The sequence below is a fragment of the Protopterus annectens genome, chromosome 7.part0 (genome assembly GCF_019279795.1).
Source record: "Protopterus annectens isolate FY-2018-M chromosome 7.part0, PAN1.0, whole genome shotgun sequence".
NCBI lineage: Eukaryota > Metazoa > Chordata > Ceratodontiformes > Protopteridae > Protopterus > Protopterus annectens.
In genome coordinates this window covers 157,088,680-157,110,421 of record NC_056739.1, presented here as the reverse complement: position 1 = coordinate 157,110,421, position 21,742 = coordinate 157,088,680, and the positions used below count along the sequence as shown (strand labels likewise).

Sequence of the window (21,742 nt, the reverse complement as noted above, 5' to 3'; positions counted from 1 at the left end):
TTCAGTTACTGGTTTGTAATTACACTCCCTGGTAGAATAAAAAATCAACTAGCAAAGAATTTTGATTGGGAATAGTCTGTCAGATGTTCAGCAAACAGCAATTCAAGCTTTAGTTTTGGTACAAGAGATGGCTTCCAGAATTTGAGATGCACTCAGAGGTGCTTAAATAAGTGAAACAGTGAATGAATATATACACAAATCAAATAAATTGCCGGGCAAATTAGAAGCAAGGTTAATTAGCTTATCAAATGAGAACATAAAATTGGAAAAATCAGAGGATGAAATTAAAAAAAAAAAAAGAAGACTGAGTGCAAGGCTTTACAAGAACTATTTAAAAAAAAGATTTAGAGGATACAGCACACAGAAAAAAAAAACAATTTTCTGCTGTAACAGGGAAATAAGATTTTTAAGCACCCCAAGTTTCTTGGCCTCTATTACACATTTTGGAAACTTATTTTACTTGTCTTCACCTCTTAGATTAGTACTTCCTAATATCATTAATGCACGAGCTGTTTTACCACCTCCTCATAGCTTCCTTCCTATCCAATTTAACTGTGTCACACTTTCCAAGCCGTATGGAAAGCATGCCTCCCCCAACCTCATCCCTTATGTGAATGAAAGTAGCGCACCACAAGCAGCCCTTTATAGCAGTCTCTCTTGTCCTCATCAACATTCTGGATGCCTTTTTCTGCTCCTTTTATCCTAGTTGGGGTCTTAAAAGGATCTGATAGAGAGATACCAAGCAACTGCCTACCCCATGGTATCATACACATAGATATATCACCCAATATTTGGTTTACCCCTGCCTCTGAACCTCAGTAATATCCCCCTCCAAGTTCTCCTCCTACTCAGGTTCATGAGACAGACCAACTCCAGCATACCCCCACCCTTAGTTATTACTGCCTATAGACATCACCATCTACTGCAGCTCACGCAACCACAATCTTCAAGTCCCTTACCACATTGAGGCATCTGTCAGATGAACTTGAGTCATCACAAACAATCCGATAGAGCATTTGCATGCTTTGCATAACAGGACAGACAAACCATTAAAAAAAAAAAAGACGATCCTGAACAGCCAAAGCCTGAGAGACAATACAGCTGGAATTCATAAGGAAATTTTTGGGAGCACAACTGATGCTGCACAGACAAGCAGAGTTGATTTCTTGAGCAAACTGGCAATTCACAGACTTGTAGGCTTCTCAGTGTGGAACACTAATTACGACGACGTTTGCGAGTGTACAAATCACACCAGAGCTAGTAGTATGAGCCCACATCCAGCACTAACAACTGCGGTTCTCTGAAAGGTGCTGCAGTATGGGCTTGGGACTGGAGCCTAGCATTCTTCTACGGACTACGTTGGGAAGGACATGCCATGCTGCTCTGTGCATGCATAGAACATGCACAGCCCATTCTTTTAGTCTTCACATCCCCACATTATTTTTCTGAAGCTGTCAGAGTTCTGACAGCTGTCAGCATATGATTGATGACTGACAGCTACATAGCACTGCACCTGTCTTGCACTTCTCAGTCCAGCACTGTGATACCTGGAGTGTTCCTACCGAACATGTGACTCAGGGAGTGTGTCCAACTGCAGTTGTGATTGGTGTGTGTTTAAAATGGATGTGCGACAGTGCACAGGTGCTGTGGGAGGGAATGAACTATACACACACACACACACAAACACACACAAACACACACAAACACAAACACACACAAACACAAACACACACAAACACAAACACACACACACACACACACACACAAACACACACACACAAACACACACACACAAACACACACACACACACACACACACACACAAACACACACACACACAAACACACACACACAAACACACACACACAAACACACACACACAAACACACACACACAAACACACACACACAAACACACACACACAAACACACACACACAAACACACACAAACACACACAAACACACACAAACACACACACAAACACACACAAACACACACAAACACACACAAACACACACAAACACACACAAACACACACACACACACACACACGTCTGCACATACACATGAATATATGTGCACAAAGTCCAACTACCATAAACATTCACAAACACATGCTGATTTGGGGTATTCATGTAGATAGACAATCTGAGTAGCATGAATCTGTGAACTTTGTCCTGGTCAGATTCTAGCATGTAACTCACCAGCTGCAATTCAGCTACAAGCCATCTACAGAGAGTTGTAGCACTTCACAAACCCCATATTCTACAAGGATCTTCGCAGAGCAGTGATGTGAGAAGCACAAAAGTCTAATAACTTAGGCCACTCTCACTACAACATAAATAGTGAACAGTAGATCGCAGTGAAGCACTACTGAGCCGACAGCCTGTATAACACACAAAGCTAGTTCCACAGCAGTCTAGCAAATCCACCCTGCCTGGCAAATCTTTACCTCCTGAGAGCTACATCTCCATTAGCACATTTTCTTTTCTGCCCTCTAACCACATCTTCACCCAACCTACCCCCCATTACAAGGGATACTCTTCATTCTGAACCCTAAAAATGCCATCTTCCATACTGCAAGTGGCCGTCACACAGTCCCCATTTAAAAAGCTTAAGAAATAGCCACTGTAAATAATACTGACTCAGTTTCAAATAACTTTTTGTATGCATAATGCAATGCATTTTAACCATGCTGTGAGCTTTCTAGTTGAAGTTGAACAAAACTTATGTACTCGCCATGAAGACAGACCTGTTGTCAGTTTCCATCCTTACTCAACAAATGGGTTTCATATCAGACCTCTGATCAGACTTTGGCCTCTTTAACAGTCCTTAGAATCTGTAGCTCATGCTCCTACTCTTACCCATAATCCCCTTCTGTCCCCAGTATTACCTTATATCAAGTTTGCCTACAGTTACCTGGAAAGCAAAAATAATATATGTGTATCAATACTAGTGAAGTAAAGAAACAGCAATTAATCTATTGAGAAATTCTGCGCTGGAGCTGTAAGAGCAAGAAATCCTACCCAAAACGTAGGTTACAGTGTCATATCAGAAGTCTGAAATGCAAGAAATCCTACCCAAAACATAGGTTACAGTGTCATATCAGAAGTCTGAAATGCAAGAAATCCTACCCAAAACGTAGGTTACAGTGTCATACCAGAAGTCTGAAATGCAAGAAATCCTACCCAAAACGTAGGTTACAGTGTCATATCAGAAGTCTGAAATGCAAGACATCCTACCCAAAACGTAGATTACAGTGTCATATCAGAAGTCTGAAATGCAAGACATCCTACCCAAAACGTAGGTTACAGTGTCATATCAGAAGTCTGAAATGCAAGAAATCCTACCCAAAACGTAGGTTACAGTGTCATATCAGAAGTCTGAAATGCAAGAAATCCTACCCAAAACGTAGGTTACAGTGTCATATCAGAAGTCTGAAATGCAAGAAATCCTACACAAAACGTAGGTTACAGTGTCATATCAGAAGTCTGAAATGCAAGACATCCTACCCAAAACGTAGGTTACAGTGTCATATCAGAAGTCTGAAATGCAAGAAATCCTACCCAAAACGTAGGTTACAGTGTCATATCAGAAGTCTGAAATGCAAGAAATCCTACTCAAAATGTAGGTTACAGTGTCATATCAGAAGTCTGAAATGCAAGAAATCCTACCCAAAACGTAGGTTACAGTGTCATATCAGAAGTCTGAAATGCAAGAAATCCTACCCAAAACGTAGGTTACAGTGTCATATCAGAAATCTGAAATGCAAGAAATCCTACCCAAAACTTAGGTTACAGTGTCATATCAGAAGTCTGAAATGCAAGAAATCCTACCCAAAACTTAGGTTACAGTGTCATATCAGAAGTCTGAAATGCAAGAAATCCTACCCAAAACGTAGGTTACAGTGTCATATCAGAAGTCTGAAATATGGAAAATCTTTTATGAAAGCTATGGAAATGAAGGGAAGGGAACTGAAGGATGGGAACAGACCACCCAAATATAACATTATGGTGAGGACATAACTTTTTTGTCTGATGTTTTTTTTCCCACCCATTCCTCAACGAATAAAGGTAATCCAGAAAGCTCGAGTCAGGTCTGGTATCCCAACCTGTGACCCAGAAGGTGATAGGACTAACAAGAAACAGAGTACAAAAGAATAGGCAAGATAAAATCTAACAGATATAAGGGACAGTCTGATGCCTTCCCTGTGGCATGAATAAAGACGCCTTGTTGTAGTTTTAAGTAGCTTACTCTGTTAAAAGCAGGTAGATGTGCTCTTGTTCTAATACAACCCATCCAACAGGTCAGTTATTTAAAAGCAGTTACAATGACGGGATGATCCATGGGACTTGCTGATTAGTGGAAAATCTGGGAGATGGAAAAACAAGCAGCCAATGCCAAAGCTTACAGGTTAGTCCCTTATTTGAATATTTCTGAAAGGCCCATGAGGGTTTACCAGCTTAACACCTTGTGGAGCCTCATTGTTAGTTAAAAATAAAAATAAAAGCATTTTCAAAAAAAAAAAATAACAATACACCATGAGCTACCACTATAGAACTATATTTAAGAAAACACCTCCCTACCTATATATGTTTTATCCCATTTCAAAAGAGAATTAGAGAGATACCTTGCTAACTCTCCCCTCCTGCACCCGTCACCACTCTACCTAACCTTTTACTTAACCAACTGCTAGACCATATCATTTTTCCTCTGCTGACTTTATAATAAATAATTCCAGCACTGTGGTTCCTCAGCTGTACCGCTGACCTATGCTCTACCTAAGTCTCATCTTCTCTACCATTACTACTATACCTTTCACTCTCCTCCTCACGTTTTTATGCTCCTGACTTTCCTAAACTACTTCTCACCCCTCTACCCCTCCATTTAATACCTCCTCCTCTCTGCCAACTCAATTTTAATCATTCATGTTATTTTCAGGGTTTTTCTTTCTGATGACATATTGTATACCCTCACTTCCTATACAGCATGAATGTGCATAGTTATATAGACAAATTCATATTACTGCAATGTTAACTATCATTTGGTTCTTTGTGTGGAGCTTTTCTCCTCAGTTCTCCACCGAAAATGGGCTAACTGCCAAGTGGACTAACTCAGTTAACAAAAGACAAATAAATAAGTAAAATTAATTAATTAATTATTTAAAGAAACAAACTTTCACCAGAGTTTCATCGGGTCCATCTAATAGAGTGGTTTGTAAAGTGGTTTACAGTTTGATCACTGAAAATGCCTACTTTTATGAGGCTACCACCAGACTTTTAGCCTGTTTTGTATCTCATATAATATGAGGTGCTGTGTCTGCCTTTGTGGAGCTCATACTTTTTGACGGAGATTATGTCAGCTTTATTACAAAACTGTTTCCAGTCTGACGTGTCCCTGTGAATGCATTCTCACAATATGAGAGGCTGCTGTCCATCGTTATGGGGCTCAGCATCTCCTGAAATACGTTTTGAAACATTAATGTCTTGTTTGCACAAAGGACTACTGGGCCAGCTTAAGAGGCCCATATGCATGGCTAATGTCAACAGTCCCCATTCTTTTTACATGCAAGGAAAGTCACTTAAAGGCATACTAGCACACGCTCCTTTTTGAGCAATAAATGCATCCAGTGAAGTAGTTTACAGTGAAAACAAGCCACAGTTACACATATGTACTATATTGTTACAGGGCTCATGGATATACACAAGTAAGAGGAAAAATGCAAATAAAGTTTGAGACCTCAGAACCTTTTGTATAGGTTTTGTGTGCTCATGGAATAAAAATCCACCAAGTGGTGAACTGTAGATTATACAAAATCTTTAATGAAAGCAAGGCATCTCAAACTATCTTTGAGCAATGGGTAAACTGTCTATGGTGTAAAGCATACAACAGCATGGAGTGGGGTCCTGTGATAACTTCTGTAATTTGCAACACAATTAAAGTTAGGTTGGGGTATACAGGATGACAGGGAGAATGTCCCTAGTCTCACAGTGTAGTTCTGTGATGTGCCAGTCTCAGAGCTTCACTACCAAGTTTCTTCCTGGGTCTAGCAGTCAGTGAGGGCTCACCTGTTCAGACTCTTCCTCTCTTTAGGTTCCTGGTGGTGAAGTCAGCTCCAAAGAGGGCTATATAGCTTTATGCCTGGCTAAATAATTGGCTGGAAATCAAAAGGGATCATGTGGAAGGGCAGTTCACCAATCTCCTGAAAGAGGGGGTGGTGCCATGGGACCCTGGTTGGGGTTAGATAATATAAGAGGCTGATGCAATCAGTATGGGTGTAGGCTGTCAAACTAGGAAGCTAGTTTCCTAACAAAGTCCAAGTCCCACGTAAGTAGAACATATTCATATACCTGAACACTGCTTTATAAGTTAGTACACACTGTGAGGTTAAAAGCATTTTCAAACTCCTGAATACATCTTGAGATCACAAACAAAAAAAGGAAAAAAAAAAAAAAGTGACTTGTTTCCTGCGTCACTAGTTCAGCTGATAAACAATACCAGTGATTGAGATAATCACCAATTTATGCCCAAATCCTCGGTTAGAAAGAACAGGTTTTAAGATGTATGGTTTATGGAAAAGTTTCCCTGACTGCAAAGCACACAATGGAAATGCTTTAGACCAGGGTGGTTGATCTGCCGGGGTATACAGGAGGGGGTGAATACTGCAGTGAAAAGAACAACGAATGTTATGGTTAAGATTTTACACAAATGTACTACATCCTTCCATATTACTGTACTATTCCTTTTAAGCGAGAGTACAAAAGCTCAAGAGGAAACCTGGGAGGAAGAAGGATCAGAATAGCCCTCTACAAACCCATGCAGGTTAGCCATGGCAAAGCCTGCTCTGGCCCTGGAAACAACATCCAACTTGTAATTCTTAGTGAAATTATGAACACAGAACCAAGTAGAAGCCTCAAGGATGGAAATGGTATCCAGACCCTTGAAAAAAAGCACTAGAGAAGGTAAATGCCCCAGTACAATGTACCTTTACTGACTGAGAAACATTTTCCATAAAGAGATCAACAAAAAGAAATGGCCTTAGAAATCCAGGAGGAGATGGTTTGCTTAAAGACAACCAAAGTCAAAGCCCGGGAATGAAATGAAAAGTACAGTTTTGTACCTACCATAAATGTAGATGTTCGAGGATCCACATTGCTGCAGTCCTAACTATTGGGGTAGTCTGCTGTCCAGTCGGCCCGAATACCAAAGTATATGGCTGACGTCGGTCAGGGCGCATTAGACTGACGTCAGTACGTCAGGGTACTAATGCGCATGACCGACGTCATATCCTCAGTCTTTTCTTGCCCCAGATGTCAGAAGACCCTGAAAAGATAAGGGCCAAAACCAAACACTGCCAACATACCTGCACCAAAAAATATATATATACAAAATATACAAAATTAGCAGATCAGAACCTCACCTACACAACCACCCCTAAACACAGAGGGGAAGGAGGGAGGGTAAATTGGACTGCAGCAATGTGGATCCTCGAACATCTACATTTATGGTAGGTACAAAACTGTACTATGTTCTTCATTCCACATTGCTGCAGTCCTAACTATTGGGTAGAATCCCAAAGCAGAGGTAAGGGAGGCTGGCAAATCATAAGGAAGCAGGAACTGACAACATGCCTTGCAAAATAGCTGTGGCAAAACCAGCCCTAGACTTAGAGTAGAGAGGAAGGTGATAATGCTTAGAGAAAGTATGCACTGAACTCCAAGTAGCTGCCTCCAAAATATCCTTAGTTGCCACCCCCCTTAGAAATGCTGTTGAAGTGGCAGTAGCCCTAGTGGAATGAGGCCTAATCCCAGCTGGAATTTCCTTGCCATGATGGGAATAACAAAATGTAATGCAACACCCAATCCATCTAGAAATAGTTTGTTTAGACACAGGCTTGCCCTGAGAACTCAAAGCAAAAGAAATAAACAACTGCTGAGACTGCCTAAAATCTTTAGTCCTACTCAAATAATAACGCAATTGCCTGTGTACATCTAAAGTGTGCAAAATCGTTTCCCCTTTATTTTGGGGATCTGCATAAAAAGTAGGCAAATGAATAGTTTGGTTTAAAGCCACACTAGAAACCACCTTAGGCATAAAGGAAGGATTAGTACGTAAAGATACCCTATCCTTATGAAAAATCAAAAAAGGCTCCACTGCCATAAGGGCCTGCAACTCAGAAACCCTTCTTGCAGAAGTAATGGCCAACAAAAAAGCAGTCTTCCATGACAAGTATTTCAAGTCAGCAGTAGCCGCAGGCTCAAAAGGTTGTAGAGTAAGTTTCTCCAACACAAAATTGAGGTCCCAAGCAGGAGTAGGAGCTCTACGTGGGGGTCTTATATTCTTTGCCCCTCTAAGAAATTGCTTGAACAAAGGATGTGAAAACAATGGTGGGTCACAATCATAGTGAGCTGAAATTGCTGCAGCATGAATCTTAATGGAAGAGAAAGACAAACCTTTGTCCAATAACTCAGTAAGATATTGTAGAGCCACACTCAGATTTGGCTCCGAAATCTCCAAATTGTTTGCTGCACTCCAAAATAAAAATCTCTTCCATTTTTCTGCGTACACTTTCCTTGTACTAGGTCTCCTGGCTTCCATAATCACATTTAAAACTTGTTGAGGAAGTTGAGACCTGCTGTCTTTCAAAACAGAATATGCCAGGCTGTTAGATGAAGAGAGTGAAGCTTGACATTGAGCAGGTGACCGTCTCTCTGAGACAACAGGTGTGGAATCAAGGGTAAAGGCCATGGAGGCTTCTTTACCAGACTCCTCAGTAATGGGTACCAGTGCTGCCGAGGCCAATCTGGAGCTATTAAAATCATCCTTGGCTTGTCTTGTCTGACCTTTAGAAGCACCTTTGGAAGAAGAGGCAGAGGTGGAAACGCATACACATGAAGATTTTTCCAACTGAAAGAAAGAGCATCCACTTTCCAAGCTGTGTGATGAAACCTCTTTGTGCAAAACTTTGGCAGCTGGTGGTTTAGTGGAGAAGCGAACAGATCTATGTCTGGAGTTCCCCAGGACACTGTCAACTTTTGAAATACATGAAGATCCAGTTTCCACTCGTGGGGATCCATGATTTGTCTGCTTAACACATCTGCTAAGGAGTTCTGTGCTCCCGGCAGAAACCTTGCCTGAAGAGTTAGTTGCAAGCTGAGCGCAGTCTCCCATAAAATCATTGCTTGCCTGCACAATGGGTAAGAATGTGTTCCCCTTGTTTGTTGATGTACCACATGACAGTTGTGTTGTCTGTTAGAATCAACACCTGCCCTGGAAGAAGTAACTCCTTGAAAGCCATTAATGCAAAATGGACTGCTAACATCTCCTTCATGTTGATATGTAGATGCTGTAGTCTGGCAGGCCACTTGTCTTGTATCCACTTTCCATTTAGATGAGCTCCCCAAGCAATGTCTGAGGCATCTGTCGTTAGAATCTGACTCGCCTCTGGCCGGGTCACAGAGAGTCCCTTGTTTAGGTGACATTCCTGAGCCCACCACAAAAATTCCTTTTGAATGCAAGGTATTATTTGAATGACAGTGTCCAAATCCTGGCAGTGCTGTGTCCATACATTTTTGAGATACCATTGTAGCTTCCTCATATGCAGTTTGGCATTGGGAAGCACCAGAATACAAGATGCCATGAACCCTAAGGCTTGAAGGACTGTCCTTGCAGTCAGCCCGGACTGAAGAGATAGTTGATGGAAGTAACTGGAAAGATTCTTTTGTTTGTCCGGGGTTAAAAGGCCATCTGGGGTGCTGTATTCAGTCTCACACCCAGAAAGCACATGTCTTGAGAGGGTACTAGACTGGACTTTATTTCGTTCACAGAATACCCTAGGCATCTTAGCACTGCTATGACATATTCCAAATGCTGTAGAAGGTCTTCCTTTTCTTGAGCCAGAATCAGGCAATCGTCCAAGTAAGGATAGATTTGAATTCCTTTTAGCCTGAAGTAAGCTATCACTGGAGCCAGAACCTTTGTGAATACTCTGGGCGCAGTAGATAAGCCAAAGGGCAATGCAGAGAACTGATAATGAGAATTTCCAGCTCGAAAACGCAGATACTTTCTGCAACTTAGTCTTATAGGCACATGAAGGTAAGCCTCCTTGAGATCTAAAGTTACCATCCAGTGATCTTTGCCCAGCAGAGGTAAAAGCTGTTGTAACGTCAACATCTTGAACTTGGGAATGTCCAGATAAGTGTTGAGGATAGATAAATCCAAAATTGGTCTCCACGTGTTCCCCTTTTTTGGTACTAAGAACAGGCGAGAATAAAATCCTAGGCCCCTTTCTGGCACAGGAACCGGCTGAATGGCCCCTATTTGGAGTAACAGAGAAATTTGCTTGTGAGCCTCTTGTCTTTGTAGAGGAGGAATGTCCTGCATGCCTTTGAAAGGAGGCAAGGTATGGAAATAAAACCTGTAACCGTGGTGAATAATATCCAGAACCCATCTGTCTTGGGTAATTAAATCCCAATTTTCTTTGAAAAGAGACAGCCTTCCTCCCAACGGTGCTGCCAGGCGAGAATGAACTGGCAGCTGAAAAGGCAGGTCATTGGGTCTGCTTACGAAAGGACTGACCCCTGCCCTCCCCAGAAGTCTGAGCAGGGGAACTCCCTGTCCTAGGCCTAAAAGAACCCTGAGCTCTGCCCCTACCACGTCTAGACCTACCCCTAGACTGGGAATCATAAGCAGGAAAAGTCCAACCCTTAGCAGGCCAATTTCTACTAAACTTGGAGGCTGCACCTGTAAAAAATCTTTAACAGTTTGCATAGATTTAGCCTTGTCCTCCATTTTCTTCAAAACTGCTTCCACAGGCGAAACAAACAACACATCAGACTGCAAAGGAGCATCCAAAATCCTTGTCTTAACATGCTCAGCTAAGTTCTGATCTCTCAACCAGGCGTGCCTACGAAGAACATAACCAGTGGCAGCCACCCTGGAGGAGGCCTGCACAGCATCAAAACCACATTGCAAGGAATGTTTACCCACCTGTTCAGACACATGAACTAAATCCTGCAACTCTTTACAGTCAATACCTTCCGCCAGAGCATCCACCTTAGATTTCAACTGTGAAAGAAGATAATTCTGATATTTTAACATGTGAAACTGACAATTCAACGCCCTCATGGCTAAAGTGGAAGAAGTATACACTTTCTTTCCCCATCTATCCAAAGCCCTTGCCTCTTTATCAGGAGGGACAGGATTTTTAACAACTGAGGCCTTTACCCCTTTAGGCCCCTGAGAGACAGTTTCCGGGTCTGCCCTAGGACTCTTAAAAAGATACTTATGAGCTTCAGGCACCCTATAATACCTATCCGGTTTAACTGGGGCAGGAGGCAAAGAATCAGGATTCAGGGAAGCCTCTGCAAAAACATCTTCCACCACATTCAAAACAGGAGGTATAGCTAAAGGCCTATGCTGGGGTAAAACAAGAACTCCCTAAGCCTTTTCCTGGAATCAGAGAAATCTTGGCCTTCCCATTTAAAATGCTCCCTCATGGAATGCAAAGTCTCTGAAAATGAAAAATCCTCAGGAGGAGAAGCTGAAGGAGTAGAATCATCCACATCAGAATCAGAATAAGTAGGGAACTCCTGCAAGTCTTCAGCCGAAGACTCAGGAGCCTCGAGCATTGCTCAAAACTCTCAAGCTCAGGTTCCACCCTAGGCCTCTTATCAGGAGGGGGCATAGAACCCCTTATCATAGTAATCAAATCTTCTGCCATTTTAAGCATATGTTTCTTAGGCAAAGACCCTGAAGCACTAGGAGAAACCCCCACTGAAGCAAAACTTGGCCTGCCCCTTAAGGAAGCCTTGGAAACAGAAGGGGAGGCCCTAACCACCTTAGGAAGTGAGGGAAGAACAGCCACCTGAGAAGCCCCCTCAGCCTGGCCTACTTCCTGAGAGGAAACATCCTGTAACAGTAAAGTCTCTCCCTGAGACTCCAAAGAAACACCTGGCAAAACCTCCGGCTCCACTGAGCCCTCTAAAGAACCGACGTCTGGGACTGTCGGTTCTTCCCCTCTAGGCTTTGCTGTTTTGTCCTTGCGTTTTTTAGCCGAAGCTGGCGTCGGAGCATCCGATGGCATTTTATAGTTACAACGTTTCCCAAACACTAACCTGGCACAGTCTAACCTTCTCTTAATAGTGCGTTTGTTAAATCTAGCACAAGAACGGCATCCAACAACGTCGTGCTCAGGCCCTAAACAAGGTATACACAAAGTATGGTAATCCCTATGAGGTATCTGTTTCCCACAAGAAATACAGTTATTCACTTTTTCTGACATCCGGTTAAATACTGAGGCAAGAAAAAACCAAAATATTCCCCAACGGGGTACTTAGCCAACTTTGATTCGGTCTGAAACTCTGACTTCAGAAATTTTCAGAACGCCAACCTGCACTCGCAAAATTGCTTCTGCATCGGACCATGCGGCAAAAAAGACTGAGGATATGACGTCGGTCATGCGCATTAGTACCCTGACGTACTGACGTCAGTCTAATGCGCCCTGACCGACGTCAGCCATATACTTTGGTATTCGGGCCGACTGGACAGCGGACTACCCCAATAGTTAGGACTGCAGCAATGTGGAATGAAGAACATCAAAGCTGCTTAGATTTGCAAATAAGTTTAGTTTCATCCAAATAGATCAGCTGTCTATGTAAATCCAAAGTGTGAAGAAAACATCTCACTGGCAGACAGCAGAGAAGAAAAAAAGGAAGAACATGAATAGACCAGTTAACGGACAACTCAGTGACCCCACCTTGGGCATAAAAGGAGGATTACTACGAAGACACAACCTGCCTCTCTGGAAAACTAAAAGGAGGAATATCCACGAGGGCCTGAAGTTCACTCTCTTGGCTGACGTGAGGGCCAAAAGAACAGTCTTCAAAGTGCAATACTGTAAGGAAGCTGAAGAAGCAGGCTTAAAAAGGAGCCACAGTCAATTTTCCAAGCACAAAATTGAGGTCCCAGGAAGATGGAATAGGCTTCTTCGGAAGGCTGATATGAAGGACATCTTTAAGAAACTGCTTAACCTCAAATCTAGAGGCCATAGGAGGAGTCAAGGGCAGAATAGCAGAAATGGCTGACAGATGAGCTTTAACCAAAGGATACGCCAACCCAGCAAGGAGCAGATCCCACAAGTAAGACAGAACCAAAGGAACCTCTAAGAATAGGGACATTTGGACAGGGGATCCTGATGGTGAGAGTGAGTACAAGACAGAAAATAACTTCCATTTGGACATGTATGACTTCCTGGTAGTGGGTTTCCTAGCTAGCTTCCTGCCAAACCCGAAGCACACCTTCAGAAAACAGGTACCTGAAAGAAAAAAAAACATCATCCATAGCATCAGCTGAAGTGTTGACTAGTTAGGACGGATAGGCGATCCCTTCTCTTGTGTGAGAAGATCCACCAAGTGATGTAACTTCTGCTAACTTCCCTTGGCCAAATGAGAACGAAGGGGGAAACAATACTACCTGGGCCAAAAGGGGGTCACTAGAAAGACTTACGGGAGAGTCCTACCAAATCTTGCTCAAGAATCAAAGAGGAAGGGGAGGGAAGGCATGCAGGAACACCCCCCGCTTCCAGGTAAAAAGACAGGGCATCTACTGTCCAAGCCACAGGACTTGGAACTCTGGAACAGAAGAGAGGAAGTTATTGTCCAAGCCAGAGGACTTGGAACTCTGGAACAGAAGAGAGGAAGTTATCTGTTCAAAGTGGAGGCAAAAAGATTTACCTGATGAATACCACCCCACCTATGGGCAAAGTCCAGGAGCACATCTTTGTGAAGAATCCCTTTGCAAGCTTGTTTGTTGGACCTGCTCAAGGAGTCTGCCAATGCATTGTGCTCTGAGGGAATGAAAACTTTCTGAAGAGTCACTTGATACTGGATAGCTAGATCCCAGACCTGAAAAGCTGGTCTGCAAAGAAGGTAGGACCTTGTACCCCTTGATATACCACATCACTGGGGTAATATCTGAAAACATTGAGGGGGCACAGAATGAAAGAGGGAGCATGGACATGGAGGCCATGAACCCAAGAATCCTGAGAAATTGTCTGGCTGAGACAGATGCCAAAGGAAGAACAGACTGGAAAAAAGGCAATTAGAAAGACGGCCTTGGGGGCAGGCAGGGATGCCGGCACGGGAACTGTATGAAGCCTGCAGTTTATGAAGATCCCCAAACTCTAATTGGGAAGTAGTAAAAATGAGATCCTACAGCAGAATTTTGGGGCTTGAATAATCAGGTCATCTAAATAGGAAAATATCAGAATTCCTTGAACCCTGCAAAAAGCAATGACAGGAACGAGGCATTTGCTCAATGCCCTTGGAGCAGTAGAGAAGCCAAAGAGCAAATCAGAGAAATGAAAATGCAAGGAAAAAACAGAAAAAAATTCTAAAAAGTGGATGGATGGGGGTGTGAAGGAATGTATCCTTGAGGACCAAGGAGGTCTGGGGGTAACAGAAGAGCGAATAATGTTTGTGAAGATAACATCTGAAAGGAAGGAATCTTGAGAAAGGTGCTCAGCTGGGAAAGATGCAGGACTGGTCTTCAAGTGCCCTGCTTTCGTGAGACCAGAAACATCCTGAGGTAAAATTTTTTCCCCATCTGGGCAAGAGGCACCGCCTGAATGGTACCCTGAGCCAGACGAGAATGAAGAACCTCTGGGAAATGAGAGCACTGCCCTTGAGGAGGTTGAGAAATGCCTGAAAAGTTGAGGAAAGGCTTTCCAAACCATGAAGTATCCCTGATAGATAATGGACAGAACCCAAGAGCCCTAAATTAATCTGAAGTATCCCTGATAGATAATATACAGAACCCAAGAGCCCTAAATTAATCTAAAGTATCCCTGATAGATAATGGACAGAACCCAGGAGCCCTACGTTAATCTGAAGTATCCCTGATAGATAATATACAGAACCCAGGAGCCCTACGTTAATCTGAAGTATCCCTGATAGATAATGGACAGAACCCAGGAGCCCTACGTTAATCTGAAGTATCCCTGATAAATAATATACAGAACCCAGGAGCCCTAAATTAATCTAAAGTATCCCTGATAGATAATGGACAGAACCCAAGAGCCCTAAATTAATCTGAAGTATCCCTGATAGATAATATACAGAACCCAAGAGCCCTAAATTAATCTAAAGTATCCCTGATAGATAATGGACAGAACCCAGGAGCCCTACGTTAATCTGAAGTATCCCTGATAGATAATATACAGAACCCAGGAGCCCTACGTTAATCTGAAGTATCCCTGATAGATAATGGACAGAACCCAGGAGCCCTACGTTAATCTGAAGTATCCCTGATAAATAATATACAGAACCCAGGAGCCCTAAATTAATCTAAAGTATCCCTGATAGATAATGGACAGAACCCAAGAGCCCTAAATTAATCTGAAGTATCCCTGATAGATAATATACAGAACCCAGGAGCCCTACGTTAATCTGAAGTATCCCTGAGATAATATACAGAACCCAGGAGCCCTAAATTAATCTAAAGTATCCCTGATAGATAATGGACAGAACCCAGGAGCCCTACGTTAATCTGAAGTATCCCTGATAGATAATATACAGAACCCAGGAGCCCTACGTTAATCTGAAGTATCCCTGATCGATAATGGACAGAACCCAGGAGCCCTACGTTAATCTGAAGTATCCCTGATAAATAATATACAGAACCCAGGAGCCCTAAATTAATCTAAAGTATCCCTGATAGATAATGGACAGAACCCAAGAGCCCTAAATTAATCTGAAGTATCCCTGATAGATAATATACAGAACCCAGGAGCCCTACGTTAATCTGAAGTATCCCTGATAGATAATATACAGAACCCAGGAGCCCTACGTTAATCTGAAGTATCCCTGATAGATAATATACAGAACCCAGGAGCCCTACGTTAATCTGAAGTATCCCTGATAGATAATATACAGAACCCAGGAGCCCTACGTTAATCTGAAGTATCCCTGATAGATAATATACAGAACCCAGGAGCCCTACGTTAATCTGAAGTATCCCTGATAGATAATATACAGAACCCAAGAGCCCTACGTTAATCTGAAGTATCCCTGATAGATAATATACAGAACCCAGGAGCCCTACATTAATCTGAAGTATCCCTGATAGATAATATACAGAACCCAGGAGCCCTACGTTAATCTGAAGTATCCCTGATAGATAATATACAGAACCCAGGAGCCCTACGTTAATCTGAAGTATCCCTGATAGATAATATACAGAACCCAGGAGCCCTACGTTAATCTGAAGTATCCCTGATAGATAATGGACAGAACCCAAGAGCCAATTAATCTGAAGTATCCCTGATAGATAATATACAGAACCCAGGAGCCCTATGTTAATCTGAAGTATCCCTGATAGATAATATACAGAACCCAGGAGCCCTACGTTAATCTGAAGTACCCCTGATAGATAATATACAGAACCCAAGAGCCCTACGTTAATCTGAAGTATCCCTGATAGATAATATACAGAACCCAGGAGCCCTACATTAATCTGAAGTATCCCTGACAGATAATATACAGAACCCAGGAGCCCTACGTTAATCTGAAGTATCCCTGATAGATAATATACAGAACCCAAGAGCCCTAAATTAATCTGAAGTATCCCGGATAGATAATGGACAGAACCCAGGAGCCCTACGTTAATCTGAAGCCAATCTGGAAGAAACAAGGACAGAAGGAGAGACAAGGGAAAGAGGAAGCAAACTGTCAAAGAGAACTCTGTTTATCCTGAAAAACAGGTTCATGGGTGTCACGAGTCTGAAGAGACAGTACAGGTACTTGCCTTGTACCCTTCTAGCCCTTAGGAGGATGGAGAGATTGCCTACGAACAAAAATAGACTTAAAGGGATAGTTCCTTTTAAATATGTCAATAGGAGAAACAAAAATGTGTTTCAATTCCTTAAGGTTTTACTCTTATCCCGGAAAGACTTGAACAGGTTCAGCTACAGCAGATCCAAAAAGATTCTTATTATCCAAAGGAGCATCTAAAAGTCTGGTCTTAATGTCAGCAAGCAATGCCAAGGATAATGTCTTATAACTGCACCAAAGGCTTCAGCCCTGAAAAAGGCATCAGCAGTATCACAGCTACATTCAACAGGGAAATGGCTGAAGGTTTCCCCTCAGAGTCCAGAATGTCAGAAATCATGTAAGAAACCTGAGAAGAAGGCCAAAATATATTTGGGCATAAGAGTCTGGTAGCTGATGGCCCTAAAGGATAAAGTCCAGCCTTTTCAGTCTCCTACTACCCTTCTCAAAATGCAACAAGCATGGCAGAGAGCAATAATTTGGAGGGCTTCTCAAATACTACAGAAGGGCATTTGTAAAGAAATTTGCACTCCTCGGGAATGTTACAGAATCTGGTTTCTTGGGTGCAGAGGGCTGACACTCAGGGGGTAGAAAGGCTGCTGAGAAGGTATCCAGAAGGTCATCCGGAACAGAGCAACAGCAGATGTTTTAGGAGATTCCATCTGTAGGACCTCATATCTTTTTGAATCTCACGGACTTGAGAACAATCTCACTTAAAAAAAATCCATCATATGGGCAATGGTATCCCCAAAGAACAACTCCGGGGGGGGGGGGGATCTGGACTTACTGAATCCTCCCTCCTCCAAACCATAGTCCAAAGGAGAAGCCATTTTGGAAGAGTAAGCCAAAGAATCTTCCTCCAAGTCCAGGTCTTCATCTGAGGAATCCAATTCCCTGGGTCTCTTAAACAGAGTGGAAGACCAGGGAGGAGCAGGCACAGAAACCCCTTGAGGCTTCAAGGCCATCCATGCATTAAGTAAACCCAAAGTGAAATCCTGGCATTCACATTAGGGATCTTTAACATAATAAAATACGCTTTGTTTTTTGCTCCTTTTTATGTGGGATGTCCAACTGAAACACCCTCAGAGGGACTGATCCCTGGTGAGATTCAATACAGGTCATAGGAATTTCCTCCCAAACTAAGATCTGAGATATCACCCTCAGTCCTTCAAAAGAATCAGCCTAGGTTCCCTCTCCACATCAGGTACTGACTTTTGAGAAGCCTCAGAGGACATGCAAGAAGCCAGATCCATGTCAGCATCCAATAGGGTTGTAACAGATGAAGCCGAAGTAAATACCGGACAGTCCTCTGGGCTTTCATCAGCATTGAGAAACGTCTGAGGAAGGGTGGACAGCAGCTGGATTAGACCTACCATTTTTGGCTATGTTCTTGGACAGCTGGCCCTCAGGATTGAAGGATTCTGTCACAGCACTCTTAGCCAACACCTTTGGATGTTGGTTCTCTAGGTATATGGACAGGGAGGGAACTAAGGCTATGTAGGGTCTTAGGCACAAATGCCTAGCAAACAGAGCACTGTGTATGATCACAGGAAGCACCCAAACAGAAGAGACACTGGTCGTGATGGCCTCCCACACTGACATTTTCCCTTTCTGGATTACATGAACACAATAGGCATAACAAACAGAAATAGAAAGCGAAGAAACCCCAGTGGGGCACTTATCTGAAAACATAGCTTGGAAACTAGCACAGCAGAAGGGCATTCAGATCCATGTTCAACAACGTCACTCATACTGGTGGCAAAGAAATTCTAAGTGGGTGCATCTGTAAATCACTTTTATGCCTTGCACAGGGAGCGTGGTGTATGACGCCTATAAGAATGAAAGGCTTTGGTATACTAGCCGGGTGTTGGGCTATCCTTAGCAGGAGTTCCCTTAGGTAAAGAACACTGCAGCGGTGATATGGAAGGGCATCCACCTATGTGAAAAATTATACATAATGTCTGGAAAGACTAAGCTTGAATTTCAGACACTCATCTAGCAAAAGTAATGGCAATTTAAAATCAACTTTGGCATCAGGTTCAAAAGGGGGTTGTGTCAAAGCCTGTAGCATATTAAGGCCCCTAGGGGGTGTGATCCTTAACAGGAGGCCCAAGGAGGAAGGCAGCCCCTCAGGAAAGTTGTACTCAATTTGAGAGAAACCAGAGAGGGACGTTAAAATTAGAAATGGCTGCTAGCTGAAATTTAATGGTCAAACAGCTGTGCCCATTATGAAAACTAGAAGCTACAAATTCTGACACTGCAGGGAGGGGTGCCAAAAAAGGGTCCAATTCTTTCTCCAAGCCCCAGGGAACCTTTTGCACTTACTCTTGTATATTTTCCTAGTGGAAAGCTTTTGAGATTAAGAAGGAATTGGAACTATTTGGAAGGAAAGCCATGACTGACCAGCCATCATGGGAAAAGGAGACACCATGCAGTTAATTTTAGGGCCTGAATGCCTGTCTGCATGAGGCATACTGGAAGGGTGAGACAGAAGATCTGGATTCAGGTACGGCACCCATGGCAGGTGTAGCAGGTGAGGCCAAAGAAAGAGGAACTAGAAAGGGGTAAGGAGTGTTAACTGTGGTCTTCCATGGAGATGTTTTCTGTCGAAATTTGGGAATTAGACTGGCAGGTGGGTAAGCATACAGTAGACTGGAGGGCCAACCCTGAAGTGAAGAGTCTCTATGCTTTTTCTTGCTTTTGTATGCAGGAGTGACTTGGTTAATGTCCTTGGCTTGATCTAACAACACGTTTTAACTGGAAGCAAATAAAAACACTGAAAGTAATGAAAAGTTTTCTTACAGCAAATAAATGGGCACAGTTCATCATGAGAGGCTTGCAGCTGAAGGCAAATGTGTTATCTGGTTCTCATGTTTCAATGGAGACAATCTGATAAGGCAATAAAAACAAAATGCCTTTTATCAACAACTAAAAGATAAAAGTTTCTGAAAAACTTCAAGTTTTCTTCAATCTGGAAAAGGAATAAATCCACCAAGTGCAGTTTTTGTCTTGTAAGTAAAAACATATGCTGCACCATGCATCTTAGCATGGATAAACTTTAATGTAGGTTGCTTGAAGCCTGTGAGTGCAGTTGTCAATCTGGGACAAAACATTCCTATTAGGAGGGTTAAACATCATTATTTGAAGATGTACATAGTTTTGTGTGTTTGAATTAAATTAATAGACAATGGGACTTTTCAGGGGGTGCTTGATTTTGAGGATTTTCATTAAAACAAAAATTCTTGTAATGTGTGACATAGGCTCAAATAAATATGACAAGAAACAATTGTATAAAAGATCAACCTGCCAAACATTACTGTATGCATGTAACACAAAAGCTGAAACTAGACATTTAAAAAAGCTGTTATACATAACAGGTGGGAATAACAACTTATAATGGCAACACTTGCCATATTATCTTTGAATGTTAACTGGCTCACCAATAAGAGCGAGCAGTGAACTATATTAATAAATACAGAGTGCAAATAGTTATGCTACAGGAGACACATTTGTAAAGAAATTAACATGAATTTATTAAAGAAAGGATTTCAGGATGTTTATTCAGCAGAATAACTGAGGCAAAGGAAAAAGGGAGTACTTATATTAATCAGTAGAGGAGCTCCAGTAGTGATAGAAGAGGAAAACAAAGACAATGGTAGATTTGTAGCAGCAAGGGGCTACTGGCAAGGGAGGATGACTATGTTGGCATTTATTTATATTCCACCTTAACTGCTACAACAGAACTTAATAAAATTCTGGGAGAAATAATCAGGTTTCAACAGGAATTATGTACAAATAGAGGACAAGGAATTTGATTTGCAACAGTAAGGATGTACATGGGGGCCTAGATGGGAAAATAACGAAAGAAGGTAGATTTTTAAAGAAATTTATGAAAGTATTCAGTATAGAAGATGTGAATTTAGTAGTAGGGACTCAGAGAATGTATATATTCCACAAGGTACAAAAGCTACGCTAGGCTAGACAGAAATTATATTTCCCTGGAACAAGTGCATTTAATTGAATGTTTTGATAAATATCCATTACCTATTTCAGATCACATGCCAAATACCTAAAATAAAAATGCAAGATAATGAAATAAAAATGAGACACTTGCTTCCCCTCCTGTTAAACGCAGATTAATTCAAGGAACAGGTAGTGGAAATTACTCGAGAATTATTAGGGACGATAGAAATTAGTGAGTGAGTGGAATAACATGAAAGTGGAGTTTAAAATAGGGAAGTAATAGAAAAAAAAAAGAGATACAGTTAAGAACAAAAACTGTTCAGAGGTCCTGACAAAGGTTAAAGTATTGCAGAACAGGGGGAATCTCACAGAACAAAAACAGGTGCAACTACAGTGTTAAACAGAAAATAAGGGACTAACTACTTAATAAGCATGTGTTTAGAAAGACTGCTGTTAAGCAAAGCACAAAGGCTTTTAGCACAAAAGCTCAGGCAAGAGAAAGTATAAAAGGTTGTTGCCAAGTTTAGGGAGCCTATAACAAGGAAAATAACCAGGGATCCTCTACAATTAGAAATAATTAGGAAATTTTATGAAATCTGTATAAAGCAAAGAAATATGAAAATCAAGAAAAAGTACAAATGAAAATGTTCATGGAAGAATTATATATGCCTCTGTCACCCTCCATCAGTAAAACAGGACATCCCCAGTGCCTGCCCCCCTCCCCTTATCTCTAGAGAGCAACGCATCACTGCCCTCTCAAAGACAAAAGATACAGCCTCCACGGGACCAGACAGCATCCCCATGCTGCATCCTACATGAACTCAGGCAGGAACTTGCAGCACCATTAGGCAACTCTAGTCAACCAAAGCCTGCGAGTGGAGGATAGCTACCGTCATCCCTTTGCACAAAGGTGGAGCATCCACCGATGCAGGAAATTCTACCCATCAGCCTA

At 42.1% G+C, this 21,742-nt stretch overlaps 1 protein-coding gene across 2 annotated transcripts in view; it reads right to left on the bottom strand.

Moving 5' to 3' along the window:
• Positions 1-21,742, bottom strand: part of KIF21B (kinesin family member 21B) — a 1,412,490-nt gene that overhangs the window by 595,371 nt on the left and 795,377 nt on the right. The window lies entirely within an intron of this gene.